Source organism: Schistocerca piceifrons, chromosome X (genome assembly GCF_021461385.2).
Source record: "Schistocerca piceifrons isolate TAMUIC-IGC-003096 chromosome X, iqSchPice1.1, whole genome shotgun sequence".
Classification (NCBI taxonomy): Eukaryota; Metazoa; Arthropoda; class Insecta; order Orthoptera; family Acrididae; genus Schistocerca; species Schistocerca piceifrons.
In genome coordinates this window covers 859811807-859829013 of record NC_060149.1, presented here as the reverse complement: position 1 = coordinate 859829013, position 17207 = coordinate 859811807, and positions in this window count along the sequence as shown.

The following is a 17207-nucleotide window of genomic DNA, read 5'->3' as shown; positions in this document are numbered from 1 at the left end:
GGCCTGTGTGGCCGTGCTGTTCTAGGTGCCTCAGTCTGGAACCGCGTGACCACTACGGTCACAGGTTCGAATCCTGCCTCGGGCATGGATGTGTGTGATGTCCTTAGGTTAGTTAGGTTTAAGTAGTTCTAAGTTCTAGGGGAATGATGACCTCAGATGCTAAGTCCCATAGTGCTCAGAGCCTTCTCACATAAACCTTACGCTTCAACCACATTTAACCAGAAAGATGAAATTAGGGTTGTCATCCAGCACCAAGACGAACTGACGCTTCCATACAAGATTTTCATATATTTGCAGCGATCATCCAAGAAAGTAGACGGCAGAGCTACAGTGCGGTCCAAGCTTCGATGTAACGCTTTAGCATACCTGCTTCAAGAGACACGCTATGAACTCAGTGGGTCTGAGGTGGACTGTACACGCAATGTTGGCATAACATCAACCCTTAAAACATACGTCACTGCATGACCCACGGATCTGAATGGTTTAGAAAATGCGGAATGGTTCTTAGACGATCCGGTGGATAGTTCTCTGTTGAGAGTGCAATCGATTTACTGCATGCATACCTCTAAAAATGCTTATGGGCTATTTTGAAGACATGAGGCAGATTATTACGATTGCTAAATAAGAACTTATTTGGGTACGGAGTTCGACGGGTGATAACTCACACATTCAAGGAGCTCAAGAGGAGAATATGATCACAGTGAGCAAGATAATACGCAAAATGCCCCACATCAGTGTATCAGACGAGGGGCGTTTGAAGCGTTTAGAAGTCCTGGATTCCGATATATATCTACCACCAACATTTCGCTCTTTGGAGGTTTTCGAGTACCCAGTGCTACCAACTGGAAACAGACAAACGTGGGCTATTACAACCTCTTCGCAGCTAGAGACACCAAGATCCATCGCACTTGCGTTTCAGACTGCTACAAGAGGAAATATAGCAAATGACTCCACTGTATTAACAGCAAGTTAAGTAATGCCAGTGTCTATCTGAATTCAGAATTCTATCCATATGACTATTTACAAGTGCAGTGGGATGAAAATGTATACAGTCTAGCATATGACATGTAAGCGAGGTTTCGTGCTTCTTACAATGAAAATTCTGAAGAAGAAGGAGGAGAGTGTCTGCCCAGTCCTCGGGAATTCAAGGAGATATCACCGATCATCGTAACAGACTGGTCGAAACAGAACGAGACAATTATGTCTGGACCTATAGATGTACAAACTGAAGTCTGATCTTCAGCAAATTTTCCGGAACAGACTGCAGCATATGCTCTAGTTCTACTTGACCGTGTGATCAACTACTGCCTGTTCACTGGTGAATGGAAAGGTGGAGGAGGAAATTAGTTTTTAACGTCCCGTCGACAACGAGGTCATTAGAGACGGAGCACAAGCTCGGATTAGGGAAGAATGGGGAAGGAAATCGGCCGTGCCCTTTCAAAGGAATCATCCCGGCATTTGCCTGAAGTGATGTAGGGAAATCACGGAAAACCTAAATCAGGATGGCCGGACGTGGGATTGAACCGTCGTCCTCCCGAATGCGAGTCCAGTGTGCTAACCACTGCGCCACCTCGCTCGGTGAATGGGAAGGTGCTGCGCCGTACCCAGAGCATTCCGCAATTGCATCTCAAGGTGTGAACATCATTGGAGACGGTCAGGGTTTCTATGATGATGAGCGTAGACAATTCGTGTTTAAAGATGTTGCTTTCGTAGCATACACAGAAGATGCAGGAATAATAGAGACATTCTCAGCTAATATTGCACCACCGAGACCTTTCAAGAATGTGAAGTGCGCTGGTACACGAGAGTGTGCTAAGTTGTTAACACATTTCTACCGTGGAATTCGCTGGGATGATCCAGGCATACCCTATAAAGATATAGTGACGTCGCTACGTGAAAGGGAAGGAGAAGGTCTCATGGATGCACCGAATCTTCAAGTTTGCTGCTATTTAAGATCTGCAATTCTATGGGTGTTCTACTTCCCATCGACTCAAGCAGAAGATGTGCGAAAATAGTGTTACTACGTCTACTTATGAAAGTGTGAAATTATTTTCAAGTTGGATGAGAAATAAATGAAATTATTTACCTCACAATTTGTGTATGATTTCTTTTCACCCTTTTCCCACTTTGACAGTGTACAGTTTCGTCCAGATACTATGTCTGTGGTTTCCTTCAAGCACAGGAGACATAATTTTAGCTATGTTTCCTAAATGTCCTTGGACGTGAAGGCTGTCGCGTGCCTCCTGCTCCCATAACCAAATTCATGTTGTGCGATAGGCGTAATTCCAATCAAGCATTCTATGTATTTTGTTACCTCCTTAATAGCACTCATCTTCAGAAGAAGTAATGTCATTTGAGACCTATAAAGCCCATATATATATATATATATATATATATAGTGTTTGAAAAAGAACTCCTTAGCTTTAATGTGTCCTAGAATCTGTACAAATTGACATACACTATTCTAGTTTGTGGTGTTCGTTTCATCAACTCTACAAGTTTGGCTCCCCTGCAATTGGCAGGTCTGCTTGACCTTGTGACGGAACCAGTGCTGTTTTTTTTTCCTCTGTTCTCTCAGTTCAGTTCAGGCTTGTATGCAGTGAAGAGGAACTCAGCAACAATGTGTACTGCGCAACAGAAAGCGCAGTGTGTTATTTGGCTTGTGAAAACTGAGTCAGTTATAACAGTGTAATGTAATTTTAGACGTCAGTATGGTGGTGAACCACCTACAGCAAAAACTATCTGTCATTGGTTGGTCTTTCAAGGGACTTGGTAGTGTTTTAAAAGCAAAATCATCAGGTAGACCGAAACCTTTTGAAAAAGTTGTTGAACAGATCCATGTTTCGTGTGTTCTGAGCCTGAAGAAGTCATTGGCCAGATCTAGTCTACGATTAGGAGTGCCTGAAGGTACTGTGTATGATGTTGTGCGTAAAAGACTTAAGTAATGTGCCTACAAATTACAGCTGTTACTTGAAATAAAACCTGCTGATAAAATCTAAAGGTATGAGTTTGCTGTTGACTTTCTACACAGAATGGATGATGATGTTAATTTCTTTTTAAGAAATCCCTTTTCTGATGAGGCTACATTTCATGTCAGTGAAACAGTTCATCATCATAACTGCAGAATTTGGCAGGCAGAGCATCCACATGAAATTATTCAGCTTCAACGTGACTTTCCCAAAGTTAATGTCTGGTGCAGTTTGATGGAAGGTCATGTGATTGGTCCTTTCATTTTTGTAGAAAAAAAAAAACGGGGACGTTTACTGTGACATGTTGGCAGAGAACCTCTTTCCCCAAATGGACGCTATTGAGGCAAAGGCCTGTGCTTTTCCAACAAGATAGCTCCCCACCTCATTACAGTAACGATGTGCATGTGGCTCTTGACACTCGCTTTCCAGGAAGATGGATAGGTAGGGTTGGCCCAATACCTTGGCCTCCACGAAGCCCAGACTCAAACCCACTGGACTTCTTAATCTGAGGCCACATAAAAAATGTTGTGTACAGTGAAAAGATCACAGACATCTATCATTTACGGGAAAGAATTGTCGCGGAGGTTTAGACATTTACACCTGAACTGTTGGTGAATACGTGGCGAGAAGTGGAATATCGTCTCGACGTGTGCAGGGCCACAAATGGATACCACGTTGACGTCTACTAACATTAAACAAAACGTGAAGGAGTTCTCTTTCTTGATAGGTATGCCTTGATGTATTTTTTCATTAACTTCCCCTTAAATTTATATTTAAACTAGGGAGTTCTTTCTCAAACACCCTGAATATATAATGCAATAGTGAATTGCTTTTCTTAAAATAACAGGAAAACGTATAGTAAAGAATTCTTTCGTCTGTTCAATTCTTTTCTTGAGATTACAATTCAGTTCTTGAGACTAAAACTCAGTTCTTGAGATTACGACATAGTTCTTGAGGTACAATTTGACTCTGATATTCCAACGTGGAAATACTTTTAACTTACATATTACTACAGTAATACTGGTTGAGAATAATTTTTAATTTCTTTTAATTTCCAGCAGCACTGGATGAGATTGTTTAAAATTTTTCCAGGTATATAAATCCACACTAACAGCTAATGCGGATATACTTTTACTGCAGCTAAATTCTGCTGTCCCAGTGGCATAGTTTTTATAATAACTCTGATGGACTGTGCACACTTAGAATCTAATTTCAACAGCTTGGAAAGTTTTTTACAATAGTGACAGTTCTTATGGACGGTGAGCTAGATAGATATATATACAATTTTAAAACAGAATCGTAATTCCACGCTACAGCGGAGTGCGCGCTGGTATGAAACTTCCTGAGGGATTAAAACTGTGTACCGAACCGAGACTCGAACTCGGGACCTTTGCCTTTTGCGGACAACTTCTTTACCATCTTTTTTTTTAATTTTATTCAGGAAGTTGTACACTATCACACAACGTATTAATCTTATATAGTAGTTGTTCCTTTTTTTTTTTTTATTTTTTTTTAAGGAAAGTCAGGGCGTGGTACCACGCCGCAATAGCAGTGGGGTCTCTTCACGGCACTGCCAGTGCGTCGAGGCCCAAACCCCTCCCACCCCTTTCTTCGTGTCCCCTGTTCGATCATAACACTAAGAAGGGGAAGGCCTCAGACACGGCCAACCGATTCGGCTCAGATTAGGCAGGTCGCTTGTGTATAATCTAAAACGAAGGACTCTAAGATATTTTGGGTCAACGCCCCCACAAATTTGAGAAAATCACCCCTAAACGTTATGCCGAGCAATCGACTCTAAATTGGAGGGACCGATAGATAATTGTAAATAGAGCATTTTTCATCATCAGGTATGGCGTCCGAAAACGCATACTTTTCCAGAAAACGAGGTAAGAACCTTTTACAAATGCCGTTTCTTTACCCACATGGTAAACGCGTTTCGGCGAAAGCACCGATAACGCTATGGCCAAGGTAACTGGCTGCGAATCGGAGAACCCGGGATCCGATCTCGAAGAAACCTCCTGGATGTTCTTCCTTTCGTTTGCATTTTTCCATATCTCAATTGATAGGGATAGGAGGGTTCATAAGGTAAGTAAATCAATAAGAATGATAATAATAAGGTAGCAAACTAATTCCCCAATAACTTTTGTTGATACTGAAGTACCGTTCCATGAAGACGAAGCAGAAGATGATTCAGTGGAAGATATACCGACTAGTGAATCGCAAAACGGTCATAACACTTTGGAAATCTCCACGTCACTGGGAATATGGGCTTCATCTGTTTCCGATGAGTATTACGAACCGGTTACTAAACGATTGAACTATGGCGCTATCCCCCTTGAAGTAAAAGTAAAGGCGGTAGCGCTAGACAGGAATCATCCAAATTGTAACTTACAAACACTGCAAAAGAATAGGGCAACAACATCCCTGAAAAGGAAGAAGGACTTGAAATTGTGGGACAGTGAAGGACAAGATACGACAAATGACAGGCGACAAATAAGTGGATATACGACCGATTTGTCGAATCTCGTTGTCGTAACGAGAACGTAACAACGGGAATACTTCAGGAGTGGGCTGCAAATGCAGCGCTTCAATATACGGCCAACAAGGATTTTACGTTTGCTGCATCATTATGTTGGGCAAGATATTTCAAATCGGAGTATAAAATTCGTCAACGGCACGTCACTAAATACGTCTCTCATAAGGAGGTACAAAATATAGAAGATATACAGAAAGTGTCGGGTCTTATCAGCACGCAAACGGCGTCACTTATGACCGGTTTTAATCGTGATTGTGTGATCAACACCGATCAAACAGGATGGGAGTATCGGGTGAACTTTCGACGCACTTTATAGCATCAGGAATAAAAACGAACGCTTGTCGCAGTTGGTAATAAAAACAAACTAACACATTCGTACACGGCGCAATATGTCATCACAACCTCTGGAAAAGAGTTGCCTTATGTTTTCCTGTGTTTACAAGAAACAAATGTTACGTTTGGTCCTCGGGTTATAGAATAGGTCAATCGTTTAACCGACTCGTTGAAAAATGTTTACATTACCTACTCCAAATCCGGGAAACTGACGAATGCGATTTACAGAACATTTCTTGAGAATCTTTTAAAACCGAACGTTGCTGATAACAAGTTTTGTCTAATATTGGATTCCTGGAGTGGACATATTCAAAATGGTTCAAATGGCTCTGAGCACTATGGGACTCAACTGCTAAGGACATTAGTCCCATAGAACTTAGAACTAGCTAAACCTAACTAACCTAAGGACATCACAAACATCCATGCCCGAGGCAGGATTCGAACCTGCGACCGCAGCGGTCTTGCGGTTCCCGACTGCAGCGCCTTTAACCGCACGGCCACTTCGGCCGGCTAGTGGACATATTAATACTACAATACATGACACAATGTTTATAGATGGCGAGGGTCAGCCGACGTGCACAGTAAAAGGAATACCGCCAAACTGCACACCTGTGTGCCAGCCGTGTGATGTTTATTTCTATCGCCAGTTTAAAAACTTTATTTCCAGGCTTCAGAATTGCAGTGTGCTTCTGGAAACCCAGCGGGAATTGCACAACAGCACGGCTGCAATAAATTTCGCAGCATAATTCATAACCAACTTTCAGCACCGATTTTTCAGGCAACGACATCGTATGCATGGTAGGCATCAAAATTAATTCCCGAAAAAGACATATTTTTAAATGTAAACCAAGTTTGTTTCTCGCCGACTCTTCGGAAGGAACAGTGTAGCTGCCGAAAGAATGCATTCATTAGATGTTCTTGGTGCCGTAAGTATATTTGTTTCGAATGTTTATGTGACAAGTACCATGCCCTAAGAAAAATGAGGACACGTAACGGTGACTGAAAGAGAGATTGTAAAGTGACCTGGAGTAACATTTCAGTTGTTTATTATCCCAAGAGGTTTGAGAAATTTATTTGCCTACCTTGTTATCATAATTCCTTATTTATTTACTTACCTTATTAACCCCCCTACCCCTATCAATTGAGATATCGAAAAATGCAAACGAAAAGAAGAACATTCGGGAGGTATCTTCGAGATTCGAACCCAAGTTCTCCGATTCGCAGCCAGTTACCATGGCCATTGCGCTACCTTATTTTTCTTTTAATCTCATTTTGTTCGTTTTCGTTCGTTGTATCTGCTCGGGGCGGACGTCGCAAGACACCCGTTTCAGTTCTTCCTTGATCCTTTAACTCAGTTTTTTTCTTTATTACATAGGTCAGCTAACCCTTTGACCGAACACGCAGAGTTACTGTGCCGGCGCTATCGGTGCTGTCAGCGAAAAGCGTTTACCATGTGGGTACAGAAGCGGCAGTTGTAAAAGTTTCTTACCTCGATTTCTGGAAAAGTATGCGTTTTCGGACCCCATACCTGATTATGAAAAATGCTGTATTTACAATTACCTATCGATCCCGCCAGTTATGAGTCGATTGCCCGGCATAACCTTTAGGGGTGATTTTCTCAAAAACGCGGAGGTGTTGACCCAAAATATCTTAGAGTCCTTCGTTCTAGGTTGTATGCAAGTGATCTACCAAATCTGAGCCGAATCGGTTGGTCGTGTCTGAGGCCTTCCCCTTGTAAGTGTGCAGAAATCTTAACACAGAACTCTCATTCTCCGATGTAAGAAACACAAAGAAACCTCTTCTCTGAGTAGAAACTGAACACTGATAAAACTTAACAAATCTTCTTGAATCACACAAATACTTTGGAAGTCGAACACGAGTAATTCTGAACAAAATGTTTTGAAAAAACTCTTCGTGTGACATAGAAGTTTCGGAAGCAAGGTAATAGTAAATAATAATAAGAACACAAGTGACTTTTAATTATCTTTCTGTTCGTTCTCGTTTAAGGTGTTGTAGTGGTTCCACATATTTAACCGACGCCCATTCTTTCAAAAATGATCTTCAGCGTGTTGCCGTAGTGCTTCTTGTGGTTGCGATACGTGCTGATTTTTGCGTATTCACACCTCATGTAAACGCGGAATTCTATCTCGTTGTCCGACCCAAGTTTGTTGATGACATAACTAACATATTTTCCTAGTAACCAGCTAATGGCGTTGGTTTTTATTTTCGGAAAGTATGTCATGTCTGGTCTCAGGAGGAGCGATGGATTTACATATTCCGTCGAGGATCTGGTGAGAAAGGCGATTTGTTGCCTGATCCAATTCCAGTTATTCACATTGCCGCCACAGGTGAATCTGTGGATGAGTGTATCCACCAGATTGCATTTTCCACAAAGGTGTGTCTGGTTTCTGCCGGCCGCGGTGGTCTCGCGGTTCTAGGCGCTCAGTTCGGAACCGCGCGACTGCTACGGTCGCAGGTTCGAATCCTGCCTCTGGCATGGATGTGTGTGATGTCTTTAGGTTAGTTAGGTTTAAGTAGTTCTAAGTTCTAGGGGACTGATGACCACAGATGTTAAGTACCATAGTGCCCAGAGCCATTTGAACCATTTTTGTGTCTGATTTCTGACATCCAGTATAACGGTAGTCGCACCAACCCTAAATATGTCTCCTCGCCATAAATAATTGGTAACAGTGGACATGATCCCTTTCGCTACTATTTTGGGGATTGGAAATACCTGCGCAATGAAATACGCTTTAGACAAAATGCAGGAGTTGATGACTCTGACTTTTTGCACCTGGGCCATAGTCCGATGGATGTTCTCCATTACAGCACCATGAACTTTCCTCCTAGTATCCGTCCAGTTGAAAGCAGCCATCCTCATCGGAAATGCCATTAAGGTTATTCCCAAAGTTTTATGTTTGTTGTCTTGTTTTGGCTCGGCTTTGAGCACTACGGGACTTAACTTCTGAGGTCATCAGTCCCCTAGAACTTAAAACTACTTAAACCTAACTAACCTAAGGATATCACACACATCCATTCCCGAGGCAGGATTCGAACCTGCGACCGTAGTGGTCGCAAGGTTCCAGACTGTAGCGCCTAGAACCGCTCGGCCACCCCGACCGGCTGTCTTGTTTCGCCCATGCCAGTCGGAGGTGATCTAGGCCCCGCAGATTCAATATTTTACTTTTGTTTTTGTTTGTCGTCGCTCCCGACGCTAGACAATACTTTTGGATTTCTCTTTCCAGTGTAACTGTCTCCTCCTTTTTGTGGCGGTGTTCGTAGCGACAAACAATTCGCTGTAGAAACGGCTTACGAAGTCACCGCCACACTTTTAATAGCGGGCCGACCGGTCCGCTGGAACAGTGAACAGAAAGATGAAAACCCAAACACTCTGATTAAATAAAAGTCGGTACTTATCTTTATTGACGAAGATACAGAAACACAATAGTGAACTCCGTGTCTACAGAGATCTGTCTAGTTCGAGTCGGAGCGGCTAGGTCAGCGTCGGCTGACGACAAACAACAACTCTGCTGCGATGAACACACAACTGACTAGCAAGTACACAATTCGGTGGCGAGTATACAACTGAGCGGCGAATACAGAACTGTCCTAGCGCTCGCGACTCCAGCGCTTAAGAAGCCAGAAGCCAGCGGTGGCGCGCGCAGACTTGCGGCGATTTGCTGTCTCGCTGGCGCTGCTTATGCGGACGGCGTCCGGACTTTGATGCTGCCAACCTTTTGGCAGCGGGCTCGGGTGGCATTACTGGCTAGGATATAACACTCCTCCCCCCCCAAATCGCCGCACCGTCGTTGAATAATGACGTGGCGAGCGTCGACGGCGGGGGAGGGGTCTGGCCGCAGGCGTAGCAGAAGAGACCGGGGCGGAGACTGTTGTCGGTGGCAGTCCCCGGTCCGCACCCCAGCATTGGCTGCGCAGGGCCTCGGGAAACACCGACTGAAAACCGAGGTCAGGGTGCACGCCTGTGACCACGGGCGCAGCTTCTGGTACTGGACGCGACGGGGCGTCGGGACCCACGAAGAGAGGCAGCGTCTCCTGACGCTGCGTCGACGGCTGCTGAGTGGGCGCCGGACAAGGCGCTGCGGTGTCAGACTCCTTGGGGGTGCCCAAGGAAAGCGGCTGCAGGACAGGCTGCACAGCCACCGCTTGGGAAGGCGGCCCGGCTGAGGGGTCGACGTCCATCAGCTCCGAAGGCGGCGGCGACTGAAGAGAGACCGCAGGCGCCGGAGCGACCACGTGGGGCGCTCCCGGATGAAGCTGCGTGGGAGGCATCAACGGGACGGGCTGTCGGCGTGGTGGCGGCGACGGCTGCTGCTGCTGCCCTGGCGGCGGCAGCGAAGTCGGAAGGCCCGGCTGGAACCCGCCGCGGACCAAATCTGTGGACAAAGAACGAGCGGCAGAATCCGGGCGGCCAGCGCGGCGCAACTGGTTCTGATGCCTCCTGTGCACCCCAGTAGCACCTTGAACAGTATAAAAACCGCGACCCTGGACACTTATCACGGTACCACGTTCCCAACGACGGCGACCGTGATAAACTCTGAAAAAAACGGCGTCGTTGCGCTGAAAACGCGTGCGATGCTCAGAAGCGGCGGGTCGATCCGGGGGGTGCAACAACCGTAGTAGGGTGCGATGACGACGGCCTTGGAGAAGCTCCGCAGGCGAAGGGCCGTCGCGTGGCGTGGTCCGGTACGACTATAGGAACGTGATGAGGGCCTGCTGACGAGAGTGCGTAGCACGAAGGCGGTCCATATGATCCTTGAATGTGCGTACAAAACGTTCCGCTGCGCCATTCGATTGAGGGTGGAACGGCGGAGTAAGAACATGGCGAATGCCATTGGCAGAACAAAAACTTTCAAATTCAGCAGAGGTAAATTGTGGACCATTGTCAGACACTAAAACTTCTGGAAGACCCTCAATACAAAAAATTGAAGTCAACGCCTGTATAGTTTGTGCAGACGTTGTAGACTGCATGGGCACAACAAACGGAACATTACTAAATGCATCTATCACGATGAGCCAACGAAAATTCCAATATGGACCAGCGAAATCAATATGTACTCGCTGCCAGGGACCGGCAGGGCGTGCCCACTCAAAATAGCGTTGAGGCGGAGCAGCTTGGTGTTCGGCACACGTCGAACAATCTGTAGACATCTGCGTAATCTGCTTATCAATGCCGATCCATGTACAATGACGGCGGGCAAGCTGCTTGGTGCGGACCACTCCCCAATGACCTTGATGCAACAAGTCGAGGACCTTGGATTGGAGCACTTGGGGAACCACTACACGAAGCTGGTCATTCTCGGTGTGTAACAGCAAAACTCCGTGCGAAACAGACAACAGATGACGTTGCGGATAATAGCGACGAACCACAGGATCCGATATGTCCTTTGCCTTGGACGGCCAGCCACGTTGAACAAAACGTAATAGTAAACTCAGATGAGGATCCGTAGCTGTCTCACGTGCCACCTGACGATAATCAATCGGAAAATCCCGGAGGGATTGATGCTCATCGGCGTCAATCTGATGGCAAGAGTCGTCAGAGGAATCGAAGACATCATCCGCAGCAATCGGCAATCTAGAAAGCGCGTCAGCGTTTGCATGCTGAGCTGTAGGGCGATACAGTATCTCATACTGGTATTGTGATAACAAAAGAGCCCAACGTTGTAGTCTCTGAGCTGTCCGCTGAGGAACTGGTTTAGACGGATGAAACAGTGACGTCAGGGGCTTGTGATCTGTTACTAAATAGAATGGTCTACCATAGAGGTAGTGATGGAATTTTGTGACACCGAACACAATAGCCAACGCTTCCTTGTCCAATTGGCTATAACTACACTGAGCTTTGTTTAGCAATTTAGATGCGAACGCAATAGGACGTTCGGTGTTACCGACTCGGTGAGACAACACAGCACCGAGGCCGAAAGAAGAGGCATCACAAGCTACCACCAGAGGCTTGTTAGGGTCGTAATGGACCAGACAACGATCATTCAATAAAGCCTCTTTAAGCTGCTGAAAGGCTGATTGGCAATCAGCTGACCACACAAACGGAACATTCTTACGGCGGAGACGATGCAACGGTGCAGCAATCTGTGATGCATTAGGTATAAACCTAATATAATATGTAAATTTGCCAAGAACTGCTTGCAATTCATGCAGATTGCGAGGGGCGGGCAAATCACGAATAGCTGCTAAATGTGACTGGGAGGGATGAATGCCTTGAGCATTAATAACATGTCCCAGATACTCCATCTCCGGAAGGAAAAATGAACATTTATCGATGTTGCAACGTAGGCCTGCCTGAGACAACACTTTAAACAAACACTCCAAATTACGGAAATGTTCAGCAGGCGTCCGACCGGACACAACAATATCGTCTAAATAGTTGCAACACGATGGCACATTAGCCAGAAGTTGTGACAAAAAACGCTGAAAAACAGCTGGAGCTGACGCACAACCAAAAGGCAAACGCAGAAAACGGAACAACCCCAACGACGTGTTTACGACAAAATACTGTTGCGATTGCTCGTCGAGGGGCAATTGCAAATATGCTTCACGGAGATCAATTTTGGAAAAGAAACGAGCTTCCCCTAACTTATCCATCAACTCGTCCGGTCTAGGCAAAGGAAAAGAATCAATGACAGTCTGAGGATTAACTGTCGACTTAAAATCAGCACACAAACGTAACTTGCCAGACGGTTTCTTTATAATAACTAAGGGAGAAGCCCACTGACTCGCTGAAACGGGTTGAATAACACCGTTGTTTTGCCAACGACGAAGTTCATCTTCTACAGGTGCCCGGAGGGCGTGAGGCACTGGACGAGCACGAAAAAGTCGAGGCTGAGCATTATCTTTTAACGTAATATGAGCGGCAAAGTTTGCAGCACAACCTAGTTCGTCTTTAAATATGTCACTGTATTGTTTACACAAATCGGTTATGCTGTCTTGAGGAACAACAACAGAATTAATTTGCAACACATTGTCTTGGATAGACAGGCCAAACAAGTCAAAACAGTGTAATCCGAAAATGTTTACACTGTCTGTAGCGCGGAGCACTGTGAATGAAACTGTATTTGTATTGCCATGGAATGTGGCAGGCACGCTACATACACCTAACACAGGAATTTGTTCTCCACTATAAGTAGCCAAAGAATGTTTTGCCGCTGAAAGTTTAGGGCGGCCGATAGCCGCATACGTAGCACTATTTATGAGAGTCACAGACGCACCAGTGTCTAATTGAAAATTGAAGGTCTTATCCTGGATGCGTAGCTTCACAAATAGTTTATTACACTGTCTCTGGATCGGTGCAGTGGAGGCGGAAGACACAAAATCAGCGCGTTTAGCGCGTGTTCGCTGCTTACGACAACACGTGGGTTGGGTGGGTGGAACAACAACTCCCGCTTCAAGTGCAGTCTGTACATTACTTTTTACAGCGTTTGAATTACGCTTGGGTCGCATAGCAGAGGGCTTGGTGGGTGGCTTATTGCGAACAAGTTTATTACCCACACGAACCGTGGAAGAGTCTTTAAACGCGACCTTCTGGGCGGGCTGGCTTTGAAGAACATGAATATCCAAGGGCTGGGCAGCACTAGAATTGTTCTTGCGTTTACGCAAACAAACAGTCTGGATGTGTCCTTTCCTTTGACAAAAGTGACAAACCGCGTTTCTTAACGGGCAACGGTCACGAGGATGAGCAAGAACACACTTAGGGCAAGACTTAACTCTATCATTTTGCACACGCGGCTGACGAATGTGTTTAACATGACGCGGCCGGCTAGTGTTTACAGTCTGACTCTGCCGGTGGGGCCGCGGGCGTGACAGAACTTGCTTAGCACAGGCAATTTGAGAAATACATGACTGATCTAACTCACACTCAGCATAGTCAAAAGTATCTTGGGCTTCAATGATGTTCATCACAGTCTCTAATGACGGGTCAGGCAACTTTAAGATAGCAGCACGAATACGAGAATCTGCAATGTTTTGAGTAATAGCGTCTCGTAACATGACATCACTGTAGGAAGCTCCACACGCACAATTAAATCGGCACTGACGGGTGAGGCCCCGTAAATCTGTTAACCACTGTTTATTTGATTGATGCGGCAGTTTCTTTAATCTGAAGAACTTGAATCTGGCTGCTGCCACATGAACTCGCGACTCGAAATACTCAGCAAGCTTGTTAACAACAACGTCATAGTCTAAAGCTTCTGGCTGGGATTCCGGGAACAACTTACAAAGTAGTCGATAGAGTTCCACGCCTGCAGTGGAAAGTAAATAAAGCAGCCGCTCAGTACCTGTGATTTTGTAGACTGTCATGTGCGCCTGCAACTGCGCGAAATATTCCCGCCATTCTTCTCTTGATGCATCAAAAGCACGGAACGGTGGTGCTGCCTGTGCTTGTTCCTTTTGTGTTGGAGGATTAGCCGCTTGTTTGTCGATTGCTTCCACCAGACTTTGTATCTGCTGACTCTGTAACAAGATCAACTGTTGTAATTCGGCAGACATAGTGAACACAAATTAAACCAGCCCCCAAAATTTTATCTCTATAATTAGTATAACAAGAACAAGTTGAACCAGCCCTGCACACGAGTTCGGAAGACCTCGTCGCCAGTTTTGTGGCGGTGTTCGTAGCGACAAACAATTCGCTGTAGAAACGGCTTACGAAGTCACCGCCACACTTTTAATAGCGGGCCGACCGGTCCGCTGGAACAGTGAACAGAAAGATGAAAACCCAAACACTCTGATTAAATAAAAGTCGGTACTTATCTTTATTGACGAAGATACAGAAACACAATAGTGAACTCCGTGTCTACAGAAATCTGTCTAGTTCGAGTCGGAGCGGCTAGGTCAGCGTCGGCTGACGACAAACAACAACGCTGCTGCGATGAACACACCACTGACTAGCAAGTACACAATTCGGTGGCGAGTATACAACTGAGCGGCGAATACAGAACTGTCCTAGCGCTCGCGACTCCAGCGCTTAAGAAGCCAGAAGCCAGCGGTGGCGCGCGCAGACTTGCGGCGATTTCCTGTCTCGCTGGCGCTGCTTATGCGGACGGCATCCGGACTTTGATGCTGCCAACCTTTTGGCAGCGGGCTCGGGTGGCATTACTGGCTAGGATATAACACTCCTTATCCCTTATTACAACACCCACGTCATCAGCATGAGCTCGTATGACAGTTTTCTCATCACTCACGGTTATGGCTGTTAATCTTGCGTGGACAGTGCGGAGAAAGGGCTCTAAAGATACGGAAAATAAAAACATAGATAACGGACTGCCCTGTGGAACCCCTCGCCTTATCTGTATGGGTTTAGATGTTTTTCCATTGATTACTATTTTCTCGTTTATACCGGTTGCAATATTTTTTAGCATGTTGACAATCTGAGGGTGGAAAGCCATTCTTGACAGCGTCGCAAAGAGGTATGTATAACGAACGCGGTCAAAAGCTTTGTTAAAATCTGTAAAGATTAAAGCACATTTCATACTTGTCACTGAGGTATTTGCAGTGACGTCTCTGTATGGAGATAGACTTTCGAATATCGTTCTGGTTGGAGAACAAGATTGATGATGACTCAATATTTAGTTGGAAAAGGCAGAGAGTCTTTTGTTGATAATACGCGAAATTATTTTGTAATCAGAATTTAGTAGCGAAAGAGGCCGAAAATTGTTTAAGTTGGTTTTGCCTTTACTCTTAGGAATCAGTACTATTTTACTTCCCTTAAACTCTGCAGCGACCGCTTTTCCGTTCAGGACCTCATTCGCCATGGAAGTGATCTTGTCTCCAATTAGAGACCAGTAGCGTTCATAAAACTCCACAGGGAGGCCATCAAGTCCCGTAGATTTTTTGAGAGGTGAGTTACGCACTGCCTCATGCACTTCATCTTTAGTAATAGGTGACAAGATGTCAGCGTTTTCTGTTTCCGACAATTGTGGACCTAAAATAGTGAGAAAGTCCTCGAGAGCTGCATCGTCCACTGTGGTAGGGGCATATAAGTTGTCATAGTACCTGTGGACTTCGGCCAGTATTTCTTTCTGGCATGTGAGCCTTATACCAGTATGCGTCTGGACTTCATCAATAAAAGTTTGACGTCTGTTTTTAGCATGCCGCACCAAGTGATACAGAGAAGCTGTTTCATCTGCTACTACTGATGTGGCTTTCGATATAATTTTTAGCCCCTCCATCTGTTGCCGTTTAATGCTTAATAACTTGGTTTTCATTTTTTTGATATCATTGAAACGAATTACGTCATCATGTGCCTGTTGATATAAGTCTCTTAAAACTTTATAATAAAGCTCCATTGTATTCCTCAACTCCCTGTGCCTCGCTACACTATACTGCATGGCAACTTTCCGCAGCCTTGGTTTAGCCCTCCTAGTCCACCAGTCAATGACTGTTGGGTGCTTGTCTGCTGTGCGGAGGCACATAGTCCACGCTACTCTTATTTCCTGTTCCGGTTCTTCGTCAGTTAAAACAGAGATATTCAAATTCCATTGGCCTCTGAATCGACGGGTTGGCTGTACACTTAAATTAAAGGAAGTTAAAAGTGTACTGTGATAGCTAAAATACACGGGAACAGTTTCAAAAATAAAAAAAATTTGCAAATTTGGTGACACGTGAATTCTATCTAGTCTGATGCGGGAGTAGCTGGTTATATACGTGAACTCGACTGACGTCGGGTGCTGAAGTTCCCACACATCCTTAGGTTGTAGATCACTTACTAACTTTTTTAACTGTGTCGAGTAGTTGAAATTGGGTTGTTGATCTTTCTGGTTTAAAACACAGTTAAAATCTCCACCTAGTATAAGAGACCACGGATTTTTCCTCAATGAATAAATTAGTCCATCTTGAAAAAACTTCGCACGATACAATTTATGGGACTTTCCTGATGGGGCGTAAAGGTTAAGCACGGTCCCATCGAAAATTTTTATGCCTACGGCTCTTCCTGATTCTAGTCGTTCGATTTCAGTCACCGGATTGCCTTCCCTTATAGGAATGGCTGTACCGATATTGGCTTCCGTAGAAACATTAACAATTTCAAAAAAGCCTGGGATCCGAAATTCCGTTATCGCAACTTCTTGTAGCAACGCGATATCTGTCCCAGACTGGTACAAGAATTCTTTTAGTGCTGCCAATTTCAAGGGTGACTGTATTTTATTAACGTTAATAGTAGTAATGCTATAAACTTGCATCACAAACATACCAGAAGAAGCTATTTGGGATAAGTATCGGTATCATTATAGCAGCAACGTGCTTCTCTACAAGTCACGATCTGTACAAGCTGTGTGCCCATTACATGTACTAACTTCCCAGATATAATTTTACTGCTTTTAAACAAAGTCCTTGAAAAGAAAATTATC